The 26,705-nt window shown below is 31.7% G+C and overlaps 1 pseudogene; it reads right to left on the bottom strand.

Moving 5' to 3' along the window:
* Window positions 1-16,946: 16,946 nt before the first annotated feature.
* Window positions 16,947-17,071, bottom strand: LOC145260875 (U2 spliceosomal RNA; annotated as a pseudogene).
* Between the last annotated feature and the right edge of the window lie 9,634 nt (window positions 17,072-26,705).

The raw sequence follows: 26,705 nt of genomic DNA, 5'->3' as shown, positions 1-26,705 counted from the left end.
TATATATATATATATATATATATATATATATATAGATTACATTGGGCCCGATATATAGTGATGATTTAAAAAAAAAAATGTCTCGTGCGCCACTATCGAGAATCGAAACCAAAACGTTTAGCTTACGATTTACTTTTTCCTTTGGCGTTCTCGAAAAAGAAAAAGGAGTAAGAGGACGAGAAGAAATATGAATAATAAGAAAAGGAGGAATTAGAATGATAAAGCGAAGGCAACTGGAAGAAGAAAAATAAGAAAAAAGAAAAAGGAAAAGATAAAATAAGAAAGACGAAAAAGAAAAGAGAAAAAATTAGAGAGAAGAAAAAGAGAAAAATGAGAAAAAAGAAAAGAAAAGAAAAGAAGAAAAAATAAATAAGAAGAAAAGAAGGAGTAGGAGACGAACGAGGAGTAAAAAAAATAAGAAAGAAGAAAAAAAGAACAATTATGAAAAAGAAAGAAAAAAGAAAAAGAAAAAAGGAAAAGAAGAAAAACGAAGAAACAAAAACAAATAGGAAAACGAAAAAAAAGTAAGAAAGAAAAAAAAAGAAAAAGAACAAAGAAAAATAAGAAAAAAATAAGAAAAAGAAAAAAGAAAAAGAAGAAAAAGAAAAGATAAAAAAGAAAAAAGAAAAAAGAAAAAGAAAGAAAAGAAAAAATAAGAACAAGACGACTAAGGGAGCAAAACAAAAAAAATAAAAGAAGGAAAAGTCTTAAAGGAGTGATGGTGGATGTTGTTTTCTTTCTGTTGTGTGGGGGTGTGTTTCATATTCCTGGTTGACACATCCGGGTGTGCAGCACAAATCTCGCAGATCTTCGAGAAACAAAACAAACAAAAATAAATAAATAAATAAAATAAAAAATGGACATAAAAACGGGCAAAATTAGTCTTCTTTGATTTTGTGTGATTTAAAAAAAAATTCATTCACTTTTTTGTTTGTAATACTTTGAAATCGCGTTATTCAGTTATATATATATATTTATATTTATATATATATATATATATATATATATATATATATATAGATATATATGTATATATATAAACATTTAAAGTTGCTTACGCAAATGCACCTACGTTTTAGAAACCTTATGCTTCGTCGGAGCCGAAAAATGACAATAAAAAAGCAATTTGTGCAGCCGATTCAAATAAAACTGAACTGAAAATCAAAATTAAGAAAACTACCCCCCCCCTCAATAAAGGCAAAATATTAACGTGACCAGATCGTCAAAAACACTTAAATGCATAATGCAGATTTCATATTTATTATTATTGAGCTAATTCTTCATTGATCATTATTATATTGTACCCAATATATAGTAGTGCCCTCCCTTCGGCGAGAGCAGATCGTTAAAAACACTTAAATCCATAATGCTAATTTCGTATTTATTATTATACGGCCAATATCTCATTAATTATTATATTGTGCCCAATATATAACTTATTAAAACGTTTTATGAAAATATGACTTGGTTGCCATCAGCTAGGATCGAAACCAAAACGTACAGCTTTCCAGCTTTAGTCGTTAAGTTTGAAAAGTTTGCTAGAAATGACGTCACGATGTTAAAATTTGACAAGCAAATTCAGATTTTTTGTATAATACACGATTCAAGCAAGCAAGCAAGCAAGCAAGGACGGATAACAGAGTATATAATTATTAAGATGCCATCTCATTGATTTAGCACGGAGCATCTATGAGCCCGCCAGCTTGACTCTTGTAGACGACATCATATAAACCAACTTCAAAATGACAGAATCTGTAAGACTGATTGTCGAGGACCTGTATGTTTTATGTGTGCGGGGGTGCTTGGCCTTCGCATGGCTATTTTGGACAACAATAGCACCTTTGGTTATTGCCAAATACTAACCAACATCTGGCCTTCGGGTCAAGATCAAAGTGTAAAACACACAGACAACTGTTTATTAATTGTAAATATGGTTTTGATTCTTAAACGCTGGGGATTTATTAGTTAGTTTAAGATCCATAGAGTGAATGAGGTATTTTGGTAAATGTTGCCAGTCAAGAGTAAGACTCCAAAGTCTACATTTATTACTTTTTAATCACTTTAGTCACAAAGACCCTGAACCCTTCCCCTCCCCAATTTCTTGTAGGGCTTGTGCCTAATTTTGTTGTTTGATAATCTTTTGTTTTTTTGTATTTACAAAATTTTAAAAGCAATAAAATATATAAACAAGATCAAAGTGTAGTATCTGTTCTTCAGATGCTACACTTCAATTTCTTGTTCTCTGTCAGTAGAGGAGAAATCCTTCACGACTGAGACAATTTTTATTTTTGTTCCTTTTCTCCACTTTAAAAAACGACCCTGGTGTCTAACTCTGTCCCGTGGGGAGACATTGTAAATAGGAACATCTGGCCTTCGGGTCGAGATCAAAGTGCAGTATCTGTTCCGGCAGATACTGCAAGCAAAGACCATATGTGGGGGCAACTCCACATATAAGACCTTGGTCAATGTAGGAGAAACCCTTCATACCAATTGTCACTATCCAGCTCCCCTACTCCCCGGGGAGTTGGTCCCCATTTCCCCTTCACTCCTGACTTTAAAAATCGGCCTTGTGCCTAATTTACTCAGTGGGGGAGCAAATAAATACCTCAAAGTGTAGTATCTGTTCTTCAGATGCTGCATTTCAATTTCTTGTTCTCTGTCAGTGGAGGAGAAATCCTTCACGACTGAGACAATTTTTATTTTTGTTCCTTTTGTCCACATTACAAAACGACCCTGGTGTCTAACTCTGCCCTCATGGAGAGACAAAGTAAATAGGAACATTTAATATATGTTATGTTTTAGCGAAGAGAACAAAAAAAAAGGGAGGAACAGAAAGAAAATAATGGGAAAGAAGAAGAAGAAGAAGAAGAAGACGGAGGAGCAGAAGATTAATAAGGAAAAGAAGGAGGAGAAGAAGATAAATAATATTATCTGTTCTTACTAATGTAGACGAGATCAGATTAACCAACTTCAAAATGACAGACTCTGCAGGATTAATTGTCGAGGACCTGTGTGTATATGTGTGTGTATATGTGTGTGCATATGTGTGTATATGTGTGTGTATATGTGTGTGTATATGTGTGTATATGTGTGTATATGTGTGTGTATATGTGTGTGTGGATCCTTGACCATCGCATGGCCATTTTGGACATTGTCCAAGTACTATTCCACACCATACTGTACATTTCTGAGGGTGTAATTGCCGTTGTGCGCTGTTGCATGAGGATTTTCTGATCCCCAAATTCTGCAATTTTGTTTATTTATTAACCAATCCACATGAAAATCGGTCTCATCGGACATAATGAGGTTTTTGAGAAAGTTTGGATCCGTATTGGCCAAATCTTAGAATTGCATGGCGTATCCCAGCCTTTTTTCCGGATCGTTTGGCTGAAGCTCTTGCACCAATTGAATTTTTATGGAAATTTGTCCTCTTCATGTGAAGAAATGATCAAGAGACCCCCATCTTCTTACTGATGTGGATGGATCCTCGGCCACACTCTCTGCTAATCTCTGAAGATTCTCATCACTTCTTGCTGTACGGGATCTACCAGATTTAGAGAGGTCACATACAGACCCTTGCTCATGAAATCGAGTCACCATAGCTTTTATTGCATTGGGAGTAGGGGAATTTCTTGTGTTGAAGTTTTGTCGAAATTCTCTTTGGGTTTCTGATATTGACTCATTCAACCGAAAATACGACTCTACGATAAATATCCGCTCCTCGGTAGTGTAACGACTCGTGATGGCCTTGGAAGGCTTACTCTAGATGATCTGAAAAAAATAAATAAAATGAAAATATGAAAACTGAAGAAAGTTATGAATTTTTATTTTCCTTCTTTTGGGACACCATGTATAAGTTATGTTTTAACAAAAGAAGAAAAAAGTAAAAATTGTATATATAGAAATGCCTATAAAAATGGAAAGAAACAACAAAAATTAGAAATAGAAGGTACACCAGTTAGCAAGTGCTAACTAAAACATGAACCAGGTTTTGTAGATGAAAATTTGAGAAAGACAAACTTTTACAAAAAATATTTTTATATCTAAAATTGTATAATAATATAAAAGTTATTTTCAACCAGTAAGTGTTCATTTATGCAAACATGTGTTTAGTAAACAAAAGTTGAGTAAATAGTCACAAGTCAAATGATGTGTATAATATATGTAAATAATATGTGTATGTGAGTATTTGGCAGCGTGGCATTATGTAACTAATATATGTGTCGTATAGTGGGGCTTTCTATGAAATGGGAGTTTATATATGATGTGTATTTATTGACGTGTATATATATTTAATCGTCTAATGATTGTCTAAATGCGGCATATAACAATTATAATGAAAAAGACAGAAACAGTCTCTTGGGGTTTTACATCGGCAATGAGAAAACACATCTGGTCCATCTTGGGTTGATCTTGATTTGATGAATCCTTGGAAAAGCTGCAAACGAAGATTCGTACAACCCGGAGTCTTGATGGTATTTACAGCAGCTTTATTTCGGATGTTTCCTCATTGAAAAGCTGCAACACTGGTCCCAAACTTTTACTGTCGACATTTTTCCCTACTCGGAGTCATTACAGTCCGTAAACAGTCTGTCTTTCTCTAACTATCGACTGGGCTTGCTCTCTCTGACTACTAACTCCTAACTCCTGACTAACGTATTTTTAAGTTCGTTACGTCATTTTGTTTATGTTCTAACATTCCTGTTAACCAGGTTAACATTTTTGTTTGTGCTAGTTATGAAAACTAACATTCCTTTTTATTAAAACAATTTAACGTAAATAATTTTATCTTTAAATATTTATTTAGCCATGATAAACTGCTTCTGACATTCTATTCTTTTTATAAATAATTATAACAGTCATAATAATAATAATAATAATAATAATAATAATAATAATCGTCGAACAATACACTTTTCACGTTTCCCTGTCAATATTAACATATTTACGTGGGTATTTGGCAGCGTGGCACTGTCTATGTGTATTGGTTTACCTTGTTTTTGTTAATTTGTGTATAGATGTGAGTAGCAATTCGTTTCTTTTCGTGTGACTCTTTATAGTGTGTAAGAAAGTATTGCGACTTATCTCTTCCGGAAAAAGGAACGGGGAAGAATCTGTTGGGCGTACGTTTTGGGGTGCTGTTCGAGGTGCGACCGGCGTGAGAATATTATCTACTTTTTGTTGTTTATTTTCTCATTTTATAGAAGTTTGTAAGTTCGAGTTGACTTTCACGTAAATGTGTTACTTTTGTAGTTGGAAACGGTTTTCATTGGTTCGAAAATATTTTGAGTTAGCACGTTCCTGCGAAAACTTATTTGATTCGCCGACGTGAAACGGAAATCGAATTCAAACGAAACGGAGAAAGAAAGAGGGTAAGCCCTTCGAGCAATTTTCGTTTTAGCGTTCGTTCGAATCTTTTCGCGATTTAATCACTACAGACATATACTCGACGTCTCTATAGGCTTTACATTTACCTTTATAATAATAATAATAATAATAATAATAATAATAATAATAATAATAATAATAATAATAGTAGTAATAATAATAATAATAATAATAATAATAATAATAATAATAATAATAATAATTTGTTGATGTATTTTTCTGTCTTTCAATTCAAATAGTCTAAGCACTACTAACGCTCGGCATAGTGGGATATCAGTGGCTGTATGGAGTACTTTTTTTTAAATTAGGTCTGAGTGCTAGAAATTTTTTTTGATGCTCTGTTAATTCTTGGTTGGAAAGATTAATATAACTTTGCGTTTGTTGGGGGAGTAATATGTTGCCCTTGTACAACGTGTTCAGTTTCTTTTGTAAAGTGGTTCTATGTGAGAGTTCAAATTGATTAAGAATTTCCGAGAGATTTTGTTGGATATAGGTAAATTGATCTGCGGTAATCATTTTTCTAAGTTGGTTTTCTAGATCGAGGACTTCAGAGTTATAGTTGTTTATAAGTTCATGGCCAATGGCAATTTGCCGCTTAATTAAGTTGACTCTGAAATTCCAAGTGTTGGTTTCATTTTGAGCGGCTGTGTCGTTCAAAGTTCAGATGCCACTGAAGGATAAGGCTTAATGTATGTATTATAGTAATTGGGACAGTTTCGTAATTATCTTAGACTATTTACGAGGACAGTTCAACAAAAAACTTGTTTACATTGGACTTGAAGATAATGATATTGTAGTCAGCTGGAAAGCAGACCAGCGAAACAGAGCTCCACAAGCGGACAGTTCTAGAGAAGAATCTCTATTCATGGTATCCGTGTTTAGGTTTAGGCAACGATAGGAAGTTGAGAATTTATTGGTAGTGATTTTTGCTAGAAGAGAGTTTTTGTGAAGGATTGGCGATGTGGAGTCATAGATTGGAGCTCAGTCGAACACTTGCCATGAAAATAGCGATAGAGCAGGGAAGGCTTACAACGTCTCTTCTGTGGGAAAGAAGCTGCAGAGAAAAGAAAAGGACATCGTCTACTAGATTGCGAAGTCTGTTTTTAACTCTGTTGACACATCTAAGCAAGTACAGCTCAAAACATCCTTTCCTGCATCGATAGAATACAAAACCCACTTCAAAATACGAGAAACCTAAAACGGTACATCTGTGGAATACTACTCCAAGATTGTTTCCCATTTGACTACAAAATGTTCGTTTTTAAGTCTAATGTAAACAAATTCCTGTTGAGCCGGAGAGTTAACAGTCAGTAGACCGAGGTTGAGAGACGGTCGATTGACCGTAATGACTTCTAGCAAGGGAGACTATCGGTAAATGTCGATGGTAAAAATCCAAGATTAGCGTGCAGATTTCCAATGGGGAAACATCGATAAATAAAGCTACTGTAAATACAACCAAGACTTCGAGGCGTGCGAATCTTCATAAACTCATCAGTAGATGATCACATATACACTTATATGTATATATATATATATATATATATATATATATATATATATATATATATATATATGTGTGTGTGTGTATACATATATATATAGTCAATATCTTAGAAACAATTACGTATATCACACGTTTCACAGAAAATAGATACATTCATATATACTCGCAAATAGATAAACACATTATATACACTATACAACGTACACTATACAAGTCGTTATATACATTACAACATACAACACATATATACACTATACAGCATACACCATACAAGTCGTTATATATACGTTACAACATACAACGCATATATACACTATACAACATACACTATACAAGTAGTTATAAACACATTATATACACTGTACAACACAGTATACAAGTCGTTGCCTTCTAATCCTTTGAGACAGGGATAGTTTATTGCTAATTTCTTAGAACGCCTCTACCGGGAAATTTCAACATGGCTTTCAAGGTAACGTTTTGTAGGTCAGAGTACTCTTCGCTTTAGAGGCTTATTTTATTTTCAAATCGCACTTTTCTTGCCCTTGTATCACATCTCGTCCTGAGAGGGAGACAAACAGAAAATTCTAAGTTTGAAGCTGTCGCTTCTGTCGCTGTCAAGAAGTCCACTCCCCCAGCTGCATCTTTGGACGTCGACAGTGGAAGGGCGCGAGAAACAGAGACGAGGGAAGAACAACTGCGAACGCGTGAAAAACAGATAAATATGTAAGTTGCCAATTGAAACCCGAGATGCGATTGTGTGTCGCTTACGATCCGTGCGATCCGTTCGTGTACATCGTGCCGTTCTCGCAACTGCGTTAGCTGCGTCCCATAAGAGTGTCTGATGGGAAAGGAGCGTGAATGACCTATAAGACGGGGGCCTCACCATCCGGTGGTAACGACATTTTTTTTTGTTTCGACTGGAATAAGGGATATATGATACTACCAAAAAGATGCCATGCCAGTTAATATATATATATATATATATATATATATATATATATATATATATATATATATATATATATATATATGTATGTATATATGTGTGTGTGGGGCATATATACATGTGTGTGTATATATATATGAATATATCTATATATAACTTTATAACTATATATATATCTGTGTATGCATATATAAGTGTGTGTATATATATACGTACATATATATAACTATATATATATATATATATATATATATATATATATATATATATATATATCTACGTGTGTCTGTATATATGTATGTGTGTATATATATCCGTATATATAACTCTATAATTATATATATATATATATATCTGTGTGTGCATATATATGTTTATATATGTATGTATAATTATATTACTATATATATTGGGGTGTGTATATATGTGTGTGTATATGTTTATATATTTATATATTACTATATGAATGCATATAACTATATATAAAACTATATACATATATATATATACATATATACATGCATATATACATATAATGTGAGTATAAAGATTGATAATTGTAAATTAGGAATCAGTTTCAAAATGAAAAACAAACCAAATTGAGTGTACGATCGTTTCTGCAACAATATTCATTGTTTTAAAATTTACAATCATAATCGAGAAATTATATTCGAAAACAAAGTGTTTGTCAATTATTATCGTCAATTTTCATTTAGAATTATCGATCTTTATACTAAATATAAATATAGCTCTAGGATAAATATACATATTGAGCTTATTATATATATATATGGTAACTGTTCTTTTAAAGTATTAATACAATAAAATAAACTTTGCTCTTTAGACACCAGGTCTAATTCCCCCTTCTCTCTCTCTCTCTCTCTCTCTCTCTCTCTGTATATATATATATATATATATATATATATATATATATATATATATATATATATATACGTTTTATTTTTTATTACCGTATCTTTCTGTTAAGTTACATTATTGTTTCAGCTACCTGGCCATTTTTTTAGTTGTCTCTAGCTTCCTCAGACTTTTACAGAAAGGAAGCTACAGACAGCAAAAAAACAAAAAACAAAACAAAAACAACAACAAAAAAAAACGGCCGGGTAGCTGAAACAATAATTTAACTTAACAGAAAGATACGGTAATAAAAAGTATTTAGCACTTTCTTTGGTTTTTATTAATTACCATTTCCACTAAATATATATATATATTTGGGTTTGTATTACTGTACACATAGATTCGATAATAATAGACTAGACAAAATACTGTTAGAAAACAACCGAATACATGTCAACTTATGTCACGGTAACATATATTGAGCGAATTTCTAACAGTATTTTGTCTAGTTTATTATTTATAATACCTTTTCCCAAACGTACCCTCTCCGAGAGACAGTCGGCTGCCATTTTGAATTTTCCAATACATCGGTAAACATTGCATGTTTTTCGAGCTGAATAAACATGTTACACTGAATAAAAACACGTGAATTATATCTAGTTAGGTAGAAAAGTAACTTATCTTGCCTTTGATAACATTTATTTGTTCTATATTTGTTTTTTGACAACTTTTTCGAATCTATGTGTACAGTAATACAAACCCATATATTTTTGAAGCTTTGAATAAAAAAAAATGCAAAATTAAAAATAAAGAATGCTGTTTAAATTCCCGGATGGAAAAAAAAAAATTCATTTTAACCTATCGCAGACTTAGCACCTACATAATCTGATTTTTAAAATGTTTATAATGACCAAAGAGAGTTCATTTATATAAGGTTGAAGAAGAAGAAAAAAGCCTTTACTAAAATTGTTAAATAGAAATAGACATAGCATTTGCATAAGCCGATTTCGCAAAAGTATTAAATTTTAAAACAGAATTTAACTACATAAGGATGAAAAGAGAAAACCTTAACTAAAATTTTGTAAATAGAAAACGGGGATCATCAGCTGCTTACCATGAAGCTGTTTCGGAAATTTAAAAACAGGTTGTTTATATAATAATTTTGACATATAGTTTTTTTAAACAAAGTCTCCTCATCGGCAAAAGTACTGGGTGTTTTTTTTTTATATGTAAAAGACACCATAAATAAACCTAGCAATTTTTAAGTAAAGCAGATGTATCTGGAAAAAATAAAAATAAAAAGGAAAACAATTTTTACTTGATAAGAAAAGTAGTATGGGTTGAGAATAAAAAATAGAATAAAATTATAAATCTGAATTTGGTTTGAATATAAGGTTATAATAATATGTTTTTAATACAAGTTAAGATATATATATATATATATATATATATATATATATATATATATATATATATATATATATATATATATATACCTTTTAATTGTTCGCCTTTTGAAAACCGCAATTATCGTTAAATCAAAGCATTCATTTGGATGTTGATTGTAGCTTATAAATGTACGAAATGTTGAATTTTAAGAAACTGAATCTCTAATAACTGCAGCACAAGATAACTCGATAAGAACCAACCATATCAAAACAAAGATCGATAAAACGCAAGAAAACAGCAAATGCAGACTCTATGGACAAATAGACGAAACGATAAACCATATAGTAAGTAAATGCAGCAAACTGCCCCAAAAAGAATACAAAAACAGGCATGACCAAGTGGGGAGGGCAGTAAACTGGGAATTATGAAAACAACTGCATTTTGAACGTACAGACAAATGGTACAAGCATAAACCAACAACAGTACTTGAAAACGAGAACCACAAAATCCTATGGGACATGGACATACAGACGGACAAACACATCCAAGCAAGAAGACCAGATGTCATAATAATTAACAAGAAAGAAAAATACTGTCAAATTGTAGATTTTGCTGTCCCAGCTAACCACAGGATGAGTGTGAAAGAAAAGGAGAAACGATGCAAATACACAGAGCTAGCCAGAGAGTTAAAAGGGATTTGGAAGATGAAGAAAATCAAAATAATACCTATAATAGTAGGAGCACTAGGAACAATTCCGAAAAACTTTGAAAAAAGAATGGGAGAAATTGGAATCAGAGGAATGGCTGAAAAGATACAACGACTAACAATAATGAAAACGGCTGAAATATTAAGGAAAACCTTGAATGCGGAGAATAATACAAGTATATTATATAATGAAGAAACGTTACAGGGAATGAAGAACACTGAAGCTGCATATCTACAATTTCTACACCCCCATTACGCACCCCTCCCATTGTCTCATCACCGTTTCCGCCTCCCCAAAAAGTGTGATACCAAAGAGCCGAGAAGGGTCAAGGAGGATGGCAAGACCGAGGAGAGAGCGCTGACTAGACCTCCGCTGGACAAGCGCGAAGAGAACTGGGACCTTGGGGAGACTTAGTGCTACTCAAATTCCAGTATAGACCAATGGCCGCTGCCAGCGAAAAATCAATGTTGAAAGGCTGTTGCGATGACACGAATGTATTTGCAAATGCTATCGAATGGAGGCGGAGGGAGCTGGACGTTTGGGGAGATTTTTTGTCACTCACCTTCCAAAGAACACCTGAGGTTGCCAATCAGATCTTTGATGACTTGTGTGAAAGCTCCATGTGAGCCAATAATAATAATAATAATAATAATAATAATAATAATAATAATAATAATAATAATAATAATAATAATAATAATAATAACTAGCGAGACCCGTAGAAATTCCACAGTGGACTCTTTAATATGCAATATTATTGATGTTGGCATTTTTGTGGATGTTCAGCGTAAATGGAGACACCCTGATATTATTGTAGTTCTTTTGTTAAAACTGCAAAAGTATATATCTAAGCTAGCAGAGACGCCCGGCATAGCCTGATCGTAAATATGCTTAAATATGATATTTAAATTGATGCAGATTTCGTATGTATTACTATAATAGTAATTTTCGATCCATTTTTATATATTATAAACTTGTGATTTCAAAAATAAAAAATATATCCATATGGCTTGGGTGCATCAGCTTGAATCGAAACCGAAACCAAAACTTATGAAGAAAAAAAGAATGTATGTATATATAACTTGAGTTCTTTCAGCTATAATCGAAACCGAAACCAAAACTGATGAAGAATTTTTGGTAAAATTATTTATTACAAGAAATGGAAAGGCATAACAATTAAACGAAGGACACCCGAGTGACATATAAATGTGACAAAGAAAATAACACTCACGCTATCGTATTAATGTATAGATTAAAATATTTTATGTACCAAAAACAGTTTTTCATGAAACTATTTTAGTTAAAACAAAAAAAATAATTTATTTACAAAAAGGAACTGTCATTTAATATATATATATATATATATATATATATATATATATATATATATATATATATATATATATATAGATTTAATGTTTTTATAAAAATATTTCATGTACAAAACCAGTTTCGTTTCGCTAATAACGTGTCCCTAAGTTCGAGGTTTTATATCTTGGCTTTTGTTTACATGTAAATGCTGTTGTAGCAGCAATAATATTTTAATTAACAAAGACATCACCGTCTCTCTCTCTCTCTCTCTCTCTCTCTCTCTCTCTCTCTCAATAAACAATGTAAAAAAATAAACAATGAGGAAAAAACCCGAATAACTGCTGAATTTTTGTCCGCGCTTGCCGAGAGATTTGTATTATAGTTTTTTTTTTTACGGAATTGATTTAAAATCAATTATTTCTTAACAACTTTTGGAAGATAAAACCCTAAATTTTATACAATTAAAAACAAATATAGCGGTGAGAACACACTAATCGAATAGAACCTAGACCGTTCGTAAATGTGTATTCCGAAATTAAATGTCTATTTCAGAATTAAATCTCAATCAATCAAATTTGCCAGAAAGCGTGACACACAAAAGAACACACACGCTATCGTATTAATATATAGACAAGCGGGACCTGTGGAAATTCCAAGGGGGCATTTTTCATATGTAATATATTGTTGCTGGGCATTATGTGGGCGTCTGTTAAGCATGAACGAAGGCACAATCATATTATTCTAGCCCTTTTATAAAAACTGTATCACCCCCTTACTAAAACAATAAGTTTGATATATTTCCTAAGCTGATTATTTCATTACAAACACACCAGTCAATTAACTGACATTTAATCATTTCTCATAATTATTGAATATGTGTCTATATTCGACAATAATTTATCATAATTTAACCCATATTATCGCCTCTCCTCTGACTATAATAAAAAATTTGATATATTGCATTGGCTGATTATTTCATAAAAAACAACTATCAATTAACTCACATTTCATAGTTTTTCATAATTCTTGGATATGGTACTAATTTCGATTATAATTTTTGATCATTTAAACTTATAATATCGCACACCTTACTAAAATAATAACTTTGATATATTGTCCAGGCAGAATATTGCATTACAAACACACTAATCAATTAACTCACATTTAATCATTTTTCATAATTCTTGGATATGATACTAATTTCGACAATCAATTTTTTATACGTTAAACACACCTTATAGCTTCACCCCTTACTAAAATAATAACTTTGATATATTGTCTGGGCTTATTTTTTTATTACAACACACCAATCAATTAACACACATTTAATCATTTTTCATAATTCTTGGATATGTTACTAATTTCGACAACCATTTTTTTTCATTTTAATCGACATCAACGCCCACGTTACTAAAATAATAACTTTGATGAAATGTCTTGTCTGATTATTTCATTGCAAACACACTAAAGCATTAAATCACATATTATCATTTTTAATAATTCTTGGATATGTTACTAATTTCGACAATCATTTTTCATAATTTAAACTATCCTTATCGCCCTCTCTTACTAACATAATGACTTTGATATATTGTCTGGGATGATTATTTTATTATAAACACACCAATCAATTAACTCACATTTAATCATTTTTTGTAATTCTTGGATATGTTACTAATTTCGACAACAGTTTTTTTTTTTATAATTTAAGCCATCCCTATCGCTATCTTTTACTAAAAATAACTTCGATAAATAGTCTGGGCTGATTATTTCATGAAAAACACAACTATCTATTAACTAAAATTTCATCAATTTTTATAATTCTCGGATATGTTACTAATTTCGACAATCACTTTTTATATGTTCAACCAAAATTATTAACCACCTACTACTAAAATAATAACTGATATATAATCTGGGCTGATTATTTCATTTCAAACACGCCAATCAATTAACTCACATTTCGTCATTTTTCATAATTCTTGGATATGTTACTAATTTCGACAATCATTTTTCATCATTTTAACTCACATCATCGCCCCCTTTTCTAAAATAATTTTAATATATTGTCTGGGCTAATTATGTCATTGCAAACACACTTATGCATTAAATGACATATTATCATTTTTCATAATTCTTGGATATGTTACCAATTTCGACAATCATTTTTCATAATTTAAACCACCATTATCGCCCTCTCTTACTAACATAACAACTTTGATATATTGTCTGGGCTGATTATTTTATTATAAACACACCAATCAATTAACTCACATTTAATCATTTTTTGTAATTCTTGGATATGTTACTAATTTCGACAACAGTTTTTTTTTATAATTTAAGCCATCCCTATCGCTATCTTTTACTAAAAATAACTTCGATAAATAGTCTGGGCTGATTATTTCATGAAAAACACAACTATCTATTAACTAAAATTTCATCAATTTTTATAATTCTCGGATATGTTACTAATTTCGACAATCACTTTTTATATGTTCAACCAAAATTATTAACCACCTACTACTAAAATAATAACTGATATATAATCTGGGCTGATTATTTCATTTCAAACACGCCAATCAATTAACTCACATTTCGTCATTTTTTATAATTCTTGGATATGTTACTAATTTCGACAATCATTTTTCATCATTTTAACTCACATCATCGCCCCCTTTTCTAAAATAATTTTAATATATTGTCTGGGCTAATTATGTCATTGCAAACACACTTATGCATTAAATGACATATTATCATTTTTCATAATTCTTGGATATGTTACCAATTTCGACAATCATTTTTCATAATTTAAACCACCATTATCGCCCTCTCTTACTAACATAACAACTTTGATATATTGTCTGGGCTGATTATTTTATTATAAACACACAAATTACTTAACTCACATTTCATTATTTTTCGTAATTCTTTAAAATGTAACTAATTTCGACAATCATTTTCATGATTTAAACACACCTTATCACCCTCTCTTATTAAAATAATAACTGGATATATTTCCTGGGTTGATTATTTCATTACAAAACACCAATCAATTAACTCACATTTAATAATTCTTAATAATTCTTAGATATGTAACTAATTTCGACAATAATTTTTCATAAGGTTAACACACCTTACAGCCTCCCCTCTTACTAAAATTTTAACTTTGGTATATTGCATGGGCTGATTATTTCATTACACACACTAATCAAGTAACTCACATTTCATCATTTTTCATAATTCTTGGATATGTTACTAATTTCGACATTTTTTATAATTAAAAAACCCCCACATTATTCCCCCCTCGTACGAATAAAAGAACTTTGATATATTGTCAGGGCTTATTATTTCATTAAAAACACACCAATCAAGTAACTCACATTTCATCATTTTTCATAATTTTTGGATATGTTCCTAATTTCGACAACCATTTTTTATAATTAAAACCCCCACATTATGCCCCCTCGTACTAATAAAAGAACTTTGATATATTATCGGAGATTATTATTTCATTACAAACGCACCAATCAAGTAACTCACATTTCATCATTTTTCATAATTCTTGGATATGTTACTTATTTCGACAATAATTTTAATAACTTTAACCCACTATGTCGCTCCCCCTTACTTAAATGATAACTTTAATATATTGCCTGGGCAGATTATTTCATTACAAACACATCAATCAATTCCGGATATTCTCATAGTATATATGTTTCACCTATCTTATCCAATCTCAGGTGAAGCCGCATATTCTGCTAGTATATATCTTTCACCTATCTCATTCGATCCCGGGCGACACTGCGTATTCTGCTACTATATGTTTTCCACCTATCTCATTCAATACTGGGCGACGCTTTCTCCTAGTATATATTTGCACTTATCTCACTCAAACTCGGGACTGACTTCATGTCCGCCACCTCACTATTAAAAATATACATGAAAGAAAGTAATGTTTAAATCGCAAACTGTTTCAGCCATTTCTGGGACTGACTTTATATCCCCAACCCACTGCTAAAAATATACATGAAATAATGTAATGTTTGAATAGTAAACTGTTTCAGTCCTCTCCGGGACTGACTTCATATCCCCCACCCCACTGTTATAAATATGCATTAAATAAAGTAATGTTTAATGCGTAAACGGTTTCAGCCATTTCCGGGACTGATTTCATATCCCCCACACTACTGTTAAAAATATACATGAAATAAAGTAAATGTTTAAATCGTAAACGGTTTAAGTCATTTCCGGGACTGAATTCATACACCCCATCCACTGTTTAAAATATACTTGAAGTAAAGTAATGTTTAAAGCATAAACTGTTCCAGCAGCTTTTCGAAATTAATACATAAAAACATTAACACGGTTAGTGATTAGGCAACCATTGCTTCAACATGAATTTCTGAGTGTAGTATCAGTCCCAGCATTCCAGTGACTTGAATTCCTCCCTTTTTTTGTCTTGATTAATGGAGGAGAAATCCTTCATTACGGATACAATGCTTATTTTTGTTACTGACCAGAGTGCCCTTCTGGGGAGCTGGTTTTCTCCCTAATTTTTAACCGACCTCATGTCCAACTCTGCCCTTGGGGGGAAGCAAGTAAACAAAAAAAAAATCAGAACGGGACATTTTTTCAGGGCATCTTATAATTAATCAGAAGAGACATTTCCAATGCATTTTATACTTAATAAGAAGGGACATATCTAAGGCATTTTGTAATTAAATCAGAAATTACTTTTCCCAGTACTTTTGTAATATTAAAACGTTGTTAAGTTAAATATAGTACCTATTTACAATGCCTCCCCACGGGACAAATTTAGACACCAGGGTCGTTTTTTAACGTCGAGAAAAGGAACAAAAAATTGTCTTAGTCGTAAAGGATTTCTCCTCCACTGAGAGAGAAGAAATTAAAATGTAGCGTCTGAAGAACAGATACTACACTTTGATCTTGACCAAAAGGCCAAGAAGAACAAATCATTTTGATTAGCTTTGCCTCAACAGCGACACCGATTTTTTAATTTTTTTTTATTTAATGGATGGAATTTCATAACAATTGAACGACCCGAATGTAAGCGTGACACACAAAAGAACGAACACGCGATCGTGTATATATAGACTAGCAGGACCCGCGGAAATTCCACGGTAGTTAAAATCTTTTAAAACACATCAATAAGAAATTCCTTATATTACAAAAATGAACGTATGGAAGCAAGTAGAACAAATAAAGACTTTAGTTAAAACTTTTATTGATGGCCAATGCGATCGTAACTGATGCTGTTGATATTGTCAGGAAGTGCTGGTGATGATTGAGGCGGTGACAGGGACGTCGATCAGCTGCTTGGAGTGAGAATAATGGTCAGTCAGCAGGTTCTGGGGAGTCAGACTGTGAATTTAAAAAAAAACTGTGTGACATTTTGTGAAAGTTCTGATGACCCCAAGTTGTTTAATATTTCAGGACATCTTGGATTACATGTATAGGTAAGGAATAGGTCTGGCTTTCCATATTTACAGAAAACTGCCATTGCATCTTGATACAGTTGTTGAAGATTCCTAGGACTTCCTGTAAATGAAGATAGTAGAATAACTGGTACACCAGAATCGCCATCTTCATTCCTTGCTAAATGATCCATTAAGCCAGAATATTGAGCAGCTTAGTTGACTTTGATGGCTTTTAATGAAGTTAAGCAACCGTCAACTTTTACATATGCAATAGACTTTTCTATTTATTTTGAATTTTATTCAATGAAGATTTGGAAATTCACAAATATTTTTAAGTCGAATTATTGATATAGATTTCAATTAATGCATCACAACTTCCTGATAATATAAATAGAACACTTTGAATTTTCTGTACAAAAGTTTTTTCCATAAAAACATTGTAATCTGTTATAATATTCAGATTCTTGTGTATTACATGCATATAAAATGAAGTGTTTATGTAAATCTTACGAAGTACAGTTAAATTTTGATTTTTCGATAATCAAAATGATGTGAGGTAGGTTGTACCTATCAAATTTATGTCAATGTTATATAATTAAGTAAAGTTAAACAAACTGTACACTACTTTTTCATCAAATTATGAATTTTAAATATAAGGAAAGCAATTTAAAAAATTTTGTTTTCCAAAATCCTATTTACATCCAAGTTAATTTTTAGATTCCATAGCTGTTCCTGATTGTTTTCATAACACTTCACGGTAAACAATATTCTTAGTATATGTTACACCACGCTTTCTTCCCTGATTATCATCTCTGTGCAGTTGCATTACCTTAAATTTCACACTGTGCTTAGATCGAGCTCTTGAACATGCCACATACAGTTGACCATGAGAAAATACAGGTTGTTGAAGATATATACCAACCTTATCCAAAGTTTGGCCTTGTGAATATGCTAATCGCATTGCAAACTGTATCCGATGAAATGCAAACGGAACATTTGTATCACTTGGCTTTAACTTAATTCTTGGAATGATAACTGTGGAACCTCTATTAGATCCATTAATTAAAATAGCAATGATGCTGTTTTGATGACATTCTTTTATTTTCATCCTAGTTCCATTACAAAGTCCTTGATTTATGGATAAATTTCGCAGTCGCATTACTATTGCCCCTATTTTCATATTAAGTCGGTGAGGTAACATTCCAGATGGAGTTAATGAATTTATGAACTCGATAGGATAATTTTGAAGTTCAGCATCATCATCGGAGATGTAATCTGTACTTAAATATGTATTTATGCCTTCGGGAAGATTATTAGAATTTCTACATTTACTGTTAAACATTCTGTATTTTTTGGAGTCATGATGATTCTATTTTCCATTTCTTGAGGGCTGCAATCAAATATTTCTGAGATTAGGCAACCATTACATACCGGATCATCAGGAACATCTATGACATCTACAGGAACGTCATTAAGACTGCTCATTAGTGTACCATTACCAAGATGAAGGAGCCATCTACAAAACTCCTGTTCATTTATGTTAGTTCTGACGTTTTGTGTTAGTTGTAATTGACTGAAATGATGCCACAATGGGCATCTTTTAAGACAGGTGTCTATAATAGATGGAGGTGATCCATGTGGTACTACTGGCAAAATTTGCCTGAAGTCACCTCCAAGTATGAGAAATTTTCCACCAAATATTTTATCGTTACCCGTTATATCTTGTAAATATCTATCTATAGCAAGCAGTGCATGATTAGGTATCATAGAGGCTTCGTCTATGATGAATGCCTTTACCTTTCTCAAAAAAGAAGCATGCTCTGATACAGGAGAAACGTTACAGACACCGGTTTCTGTCAGAGGTACAGGTAGTTTGAATATACTGTGGAGTGTTTTCCCTGAAGTAAGTAGCATTGCAGCAATGCCGCAGTGGCGGTTACAGTACTGCTGGAGGTGAAGTAATCATATAACATGTTGAATAAAAAGGTTTTTCCTGATCCGGCTGGGGCATCTAAATAGAAGCAATTGTTGTGTGGGGCTTCTTTTTCAGTTGCCATGACAGCCTTGATTATAGTATTAAAGACCTCTAATTGTTCATTGTTTAACAATTCAACATTAGGCCCGTTTGTATTTCGAGTCATATTATCTATTGGAGGATCACCTGTTGGTTCAGGTAAACCCATTGCCTGGCAAGAAGAACCATGCTCATTAAATATTGCTTTTATCAAATGAATAACTAGTGGATATGTATATACAATTGCCCCCGCCCTTTGCGGCCCGGGCGACAAGATCAAAGTATAGTATCTGTTCCGACAGATACTGCAAGCAAAGACCATATGTGGGGGTAACCCCACATATCTACCTTGGTCAATGTAGGGGCAACCCTACATGCCAACAGTTCCTATCCAACTCCCATTTCCCACCCATCGGGAGCTGGTTCCCATTTCCCTCCCCCTCTCTCTCTCCACATTAAAAAACGGCCTTGTGCCTAATTTGCTCAGTGGGGATGCAAATAAATACAAACTGGGGGATATGTATAATATATCCACCAGTCCACTACACTTTACCGTAAAATTCGGCTAAAACAATTGTTGACGAATTACCTCCTTTGAATCGATATCGTTTGCTTGTGACAATTGAAGCGAAAACCTTATTAGGTATTAAATGCTAAAACATTTTAATACAGCTGGCTAATTGGCTATAAAGTAAGTTATTCCGAACTTTGATCTAACAGTTTAATTAAAAAAAAAAGAGCTTAACATTTTCTTGCATCTTTTTTTTATATTAAGAAAAATGTAAGCATCATGCTGAAATAATAAAAATGCCATTCTTAATAAGGGGAGAGGGTTTGACTATTCTAAACCTTCACCTAAATAACCATTTAATGAAAAAAATGTTTAAAATGTTCTTGTGTCTTTTTTATAATTTTTGTTAAATATGGGGAGGGGGGGTTAACTATTCTGAAACTTCACCTAACAATGTAATAAAAATAATGGAAAAAATATATGTATGAACAATAAATATTTCTTCAGTTAAATAAAATATACTGAAAATCTTGGTTATCCTGACGCTCCGCACTTCTTTATTTACATTGGAAGTGACGTCACACAAATCTTATAATACGGATGGCTACAATTGTAAAAATAATTTGTTTTATTTTTCTTTCATTTTGAGCTCCTTTTTTCTCCCGTTTGTTTTTGTTTTCTACAATTAATAAACCAGTTTACAAGTAAATTCAATCTTGGAAAACTACTCGTTTGCCGTAATTTTAAACGTTATTTTCATTTTCAGCGACCCCGAAAACCTATAAGAGTGGTAATTTTAAAGGAATTTGAGGGTGGAGTAATTCTTCATATTTACCTTTTTTTTAATTGAATTTTTGTTAGGTGAAAGTACAGAATAGTTACAATACATCCTACATTCCCCATGTTAAATAATAGGTTTCTAAATAATAGCGTTAAAAAATAGCGCGGGTCGTAAAGTGCAGGACTGCAGGAGTACCTATAAAAGGTAACGCCGGATCGGAAAAAGAGCTCAAAATGAAAATAAAATAAATTCTCCGCTCAAAATAAGAAATGGGAGAAAAAAAAAAGGAAGTTAAATTCTCCGCTGTGTTAGTAATTAAAAACTAAAACAAATTCTCAAAATGAAAAGAAATATTAGATTCTCCGCTCAAATACCAATATAACAAATGGGAGAGAAAAAAAAATTAAATTCGCAAAACAAATTATTTTTTACTTGTAAACTGGTTTATTAATTGTAGAAAACAAAAACAAGCGGGAGAAAAAAGGAGCTCAAAATGAAAGAAAAATAAAACAAATTATTTTTAAAATTGGAGCCATCCGTATTATAAGATTTGTGTGACGTCACTTCCAATGTAAATAAAGAAGTGCGGAGCGTCAGGATAACCAAAATCTTTAAATAGGAAATAAATATTTCTTTAAATAAATTAAATCGTAAGTAATGAAACAAAGTGTTTTATTTCATATTAAAAAATTGTTGTGTCCATTTTTTATAGTATTTAAATATGTATGCCCTGTCGGTGGGCATTAGAAGATGATGAATGCCTGTAAAAGAAGCAAAATAAAACAGACAAGGTATGGCATAAGGGTCTACTTCACAAGATTTCCAGCTACGGTATAACTGGAAATGTTTTCTCAATCATTAAATCATTTCTCTCCGATAGGCTCATAAGAGTAGTGGTAGATGGACAAAAATCGGAGGCCTGCAATATAAATGCTGGGGTCCCTCAGGGGTCAATCCTGGGCCCAACTCTCTTCCTAATCTACATCAATGACCTCCCTAAACACATACTTAAATCATTCGTTGACATCTATGCTGATGACACGACCATCTACGGCAACACATCAAAGGCTGTAAATGACAAAGTTCTCTCTGATTCTCTCTCCTCTGATCTCGAGCGCGTGGTTCAGTGGAGGAAGATGTGGCTAGTTACCTTTAATGCATCCAAAACCAAAGTCCTATCCTTACATCATCAACGCTCTGATCCCCAGCTGGCATCAATTGGGATGGATGGCTCTCGTCTGGGTGAGGCCCCGTGTTTTGACAAGCTTCTGGGTTTGACCTTTACTCCTGATCTGAAATGGAACACGTACATCAAGTCTGTTGCCAAGGTCGCTGGAAAGATAGTGGGATCCTTCTACCGCTCCAGAAGATATCTCACTACTGATGCAATTCTCTATCTATATAAAAGCCAAGTACGTCCAAGGATGGAATACTGTTGCCATATCTGGGCAGGAGCTGCCAAAAACAGCCTATCATGCCTTGACAGAGTACAAAATAGACTTCATGGCTTAGTGGGGGATGCCCTTTTCTCTACCCTGCAACCTCTCTCCCACAGAAGAGACGTTGCGAGCCTATCCTGGTTTTATCGTTATTTTCATGGCAGGTGCTAGTCTGAACTCCAATCCCTGGTCCCCCCTCGCCAATCTTTCACGAAAAACACCCGTTTAGCTGAATCCACTGTGAAAAATTTCCCCCACTCTATATCTGTGCCTAAATCAAAACGCGGATTCCATGAACAAAGCTTCTTTCTTAGAACTGCACGCCTGTGGAACTCTGTTCCATCTGCCTGCTTCCCTCCGGACTACAACTTGGATGTCTTCAAGTCTAATGTTAACAAATTCCTAATGAACCGCCCCCTTAAGTAAACACTCCATCAAATCTCCACACTAACGTAATGTACACGCAATAACCCTTATCCCTGAGTGGCTTCCGGGCCTTGATAAGTGGTGATCACTGTGTAAAAAAAAAAAAAGACAAAACATAAATAATAACTATGTAAACAACGTGAAGATGTATAAATGTTACAAAATTACTCGATTCGGCATTAAATAACACGAAAAAGGATTGATATGCCGTAAAACAAAAGCAAAACGGAACAAGACGTAAAATATGTTTTGACTCTGTGTTACTCAGTGTATTTGGGAATGGTAACTTTGGTGATTTATTTAATAAAGTCATTCTTGACTTTTGTAACATTTATTTCTAAACATACGTTTTGTTATGTAAGGCTTACTCAAAAGTAAATAAAAAAAAAGATAAAGTGGCACAGTAAAAAAAAAAACGAACTCGTAACGTTAAATGTAAAAAATATATTTATTACTGAATAAAATAGAATAAGCGTTCCGTATTCACTACAATAATAAACAGAAGACATCGTTAAAAATGTAAGTAAAATACTATACTATTTAAACTGTGGAACGATACCTTCTATGCATAATTGTCTTTAAAATAATCCAGAACCATAAATAGACAGTTCATATATATTTAATTTTTTGTTGTTGTTGTTCGGGAAGTTTTGGAAAATAAAAGGGGTTAATGATTTTTTAACTAATAAAGAGTGAACAATAAAGGGAGATAATTCACATTAATTAATGTTTGCGATGATGATGACGCGTTTCATTAATTAATGTTTGCGATGATGATGACGTGACGCCGTACGGACAAGCATATTAATATATAGATAATAAATACGAAATATGCTTTAATCAAAATATCTTATTTAATAATAATATTTAGCTAGAATTTTTCATCTGCGGAGATGTACTTACATTGAAAATCCATTGATAAAGGAAATTAAATGAAACATTCTATTCTTTGGTTCGAACAATAAATTTTTACTTTGAAAAGTAATTCTTTTTAAATGAAATTTGAATAAATAAACTACACACACACACACACACACACACACACACACACACACACACACATGACATTTCTGAATTTTTGTTCTCATCTTGGGTGTGAAAATCACACTCAAAACGAGAACAGTAGTTCGATTAATAATAGTAATAGTAATAATAATAATAATAATAATAATAATATATATATATATATATATATATATATATATATATATATATATATAAGTACCTAAGATGGCCGACTTGTAACAACGTGGAGATGGAATTTCTTTTCCCCCAAACGTAAACACCAGGTACAAAATTAAATTTTTGTTGGTAACATCGAATGGAAATAACATCTGACGAATTGATGAGAATAGGAGATTTTTATGAACGCATAAAATCATGAAAGTGCCATCCCATTAACGGAACAGCTGCGAAAGTTACAAAAAGAAAATATGTCTTTGAATTTCAACAAAGTCTTGTTCTATATATGCTCTGCACCTATAAAGTAGATACATTGAGCTTCACACGAAATTGACGGTGATACAGTTTTTATCATAACAGTTTCAATATGTTAAACAAAAACAGTATACATTGAAATTAACAATATTAAAAATAAACTATTATAATATATATATATATATATATATACACACACACACATATATATATATGTATATATATATATATATATATATATAACATAAATTATTTTTTAATAAGACTACAGTGTAAGTGTGAACCTATAAATATTTTATAAATCTAATTGCATGCAAGTACCAAACTCTTACAACTTCACTAGAAAGCATTATTTTCCATTTAAAGCATACTATTGTTTCAGCCTGCCACCAAGATATTCATAATATTCTATATATGTGATGTATTTAGCTAGAATAGGCAATGTGTGATGCCATGTCAGTTAATGCATATATAAAATTGTCTTTTCATATATACTAGTAGGCCGCCCTGCATTGCCCGGTCATAAAATACGCTTAAGTATGATACTTTGATTAATGCGGATTTCGTATTTAATATATTATATTAGGCTTAATATATAGTAATGATTTAAAAAGTTAAAAAAAAAATGACTCGTGCGCCATCACCGAGAATCCAAACCAAAGCGTTCAGTGTACGATTTACTTTTTCCCTCTCGACGTCAATGACTGTACTATGAAGACATGTTTACTGCAAGGCTAAAAGATGAAACATTAATAGCTATTACGTTACACATGCATGCCGTCGTTCGGTCGTCACCTGGCAAATTCCGTTTTTTTTTTTGTTAATTTTCACACTCTTGCATCGATTTTCCCTAGCTAAAACCCAATTATAAAGCCTGGGTTCAAATAACTTATATATGAAGGCTCACGTTTGTAGACCAAAAACTGACGGTGGAGTTTGGTAGGCAATTTTTTTAAACAAATATAATCAGTTTACGCATATAACCATAATACATGATATATATTTTTTATAACATAAGGTTTTTTTTTCAAAGTGTGGACCTATAGATATTTTATAAACTTAATATATATATTAATTATATGTAATATAATTAATATATATATTAATATATATATATATATATATTAATTATATATATTAAATAATAATATATTATTATATTATAATATATTATATTATAATATATATTATATATTATATTTATTAAATAATAATAATATATATTAATTATATGTAATATAATTAATATATATATTAATATATATATATATATATATATATTAATTATATGTAATTATATTCATGAAAATATTCTACATAATTTATACTTGCGTAATATTTGCGTAAAATGGTCTCAGTAAACACAAACCTCTTTCTACATATATATATATATATATATATATATATATATATATATATATATATATATGTAGAATATTTTCATGAATATAATTACACGTTATAGTTAACTAAAGATGATCATTCGATAAGAAAACCGACAAAACTAATAGGGAATTACTTATAAAGAATGTTTAAAAAATATGCAAATTAGCTACATCTTTTGAAGATGAATGCAATTCAACGACCCATATATAACAAAGTTGCATTTTTTTAAATAAATAGAAAAAAGAATTTTTTAATATGAATATCAATAAAAAAAAAAGCGAAATTTATAGAAGAAAAAAAAAATATATATAAAATATAAACGGCTGTTTGTCTGTCTGTATCCATATTTTCAAACTCTATCTCCGCCGAAACTAAAAGACGCAGAGCTGCAGTATTGGTCTCAAATGATTAATTTTTTTTTCATGCCGTTCTTTTATGGGTCTTTACTTAGTTAAAATTGCTTTTAAGGGACCAAAAATGGATCAAAATTGACCCCTCCCCCCAAAAAAGTTAAACACTTTGTACATTCACCTTACTTTATTTTTATTTTTAATTTCTAATCAGTTCATATGCGTGTTACATTGGTACAGTGGTAACGTCACCAGTTCTGAATACTACAGTTTAGCTGATGGCACATTGATACTTCTTTTTATTTACTTTTCAAATCCCAGCTCTATAATAATATATACGAAATCTGGACAAATTCAAATACCACATTTAAGCGTACTTTACGCCCGTGAAAAAGCCGGGCGACCCCCGCCGCTAGTGTATATATATATATATATATATATATATATATATATATATATATATATATATATATATATATATATATAAAGGAGATTAGAATAATAGTCTAAAGAGCTAAGTGTATTTTAATGTAATAGTGAAATTACTAGTTTAATTAAAATATAGGAAATGCTCGTTGTAATTTAGATATATAATAAGCTCGATAGTTAAATGTCCTAGAGCTAATTCAATATTAAGTAATGTGATTTATAATTTAAAAAAAAAATTTTAAATTTAAAAATCAAATTTTAATTAAATTAAAAATCAGTTTCATAAGAAGGAACAACAACAAAGTCAATTATCTGTACGATCGTTTCGGAAATCCGTGCTTTTTATTTGTGGTATACATGAAGTCACGTAGAACAATTATACATAGTTTTTTTG

This window comes from Euprymna scolopes, chromosome 36 (genome assembly GCF_053919585.1).
Source record: "Euprymna scolopes isolate OS-2025 chromosome 36, ASM5391958v1, whole genome shotgun sequence".
Taxonomy (NCBI): domain Eukaryota; kingdom Metazoa; phylum Mollusca; class Cephalopoda; order Sepiida; family Sepiolidae; genus Euprymna; species Euprymna scolopes.
This window is presented reverse-complemented; position numbering and strand designations above follow the sequence as displayed.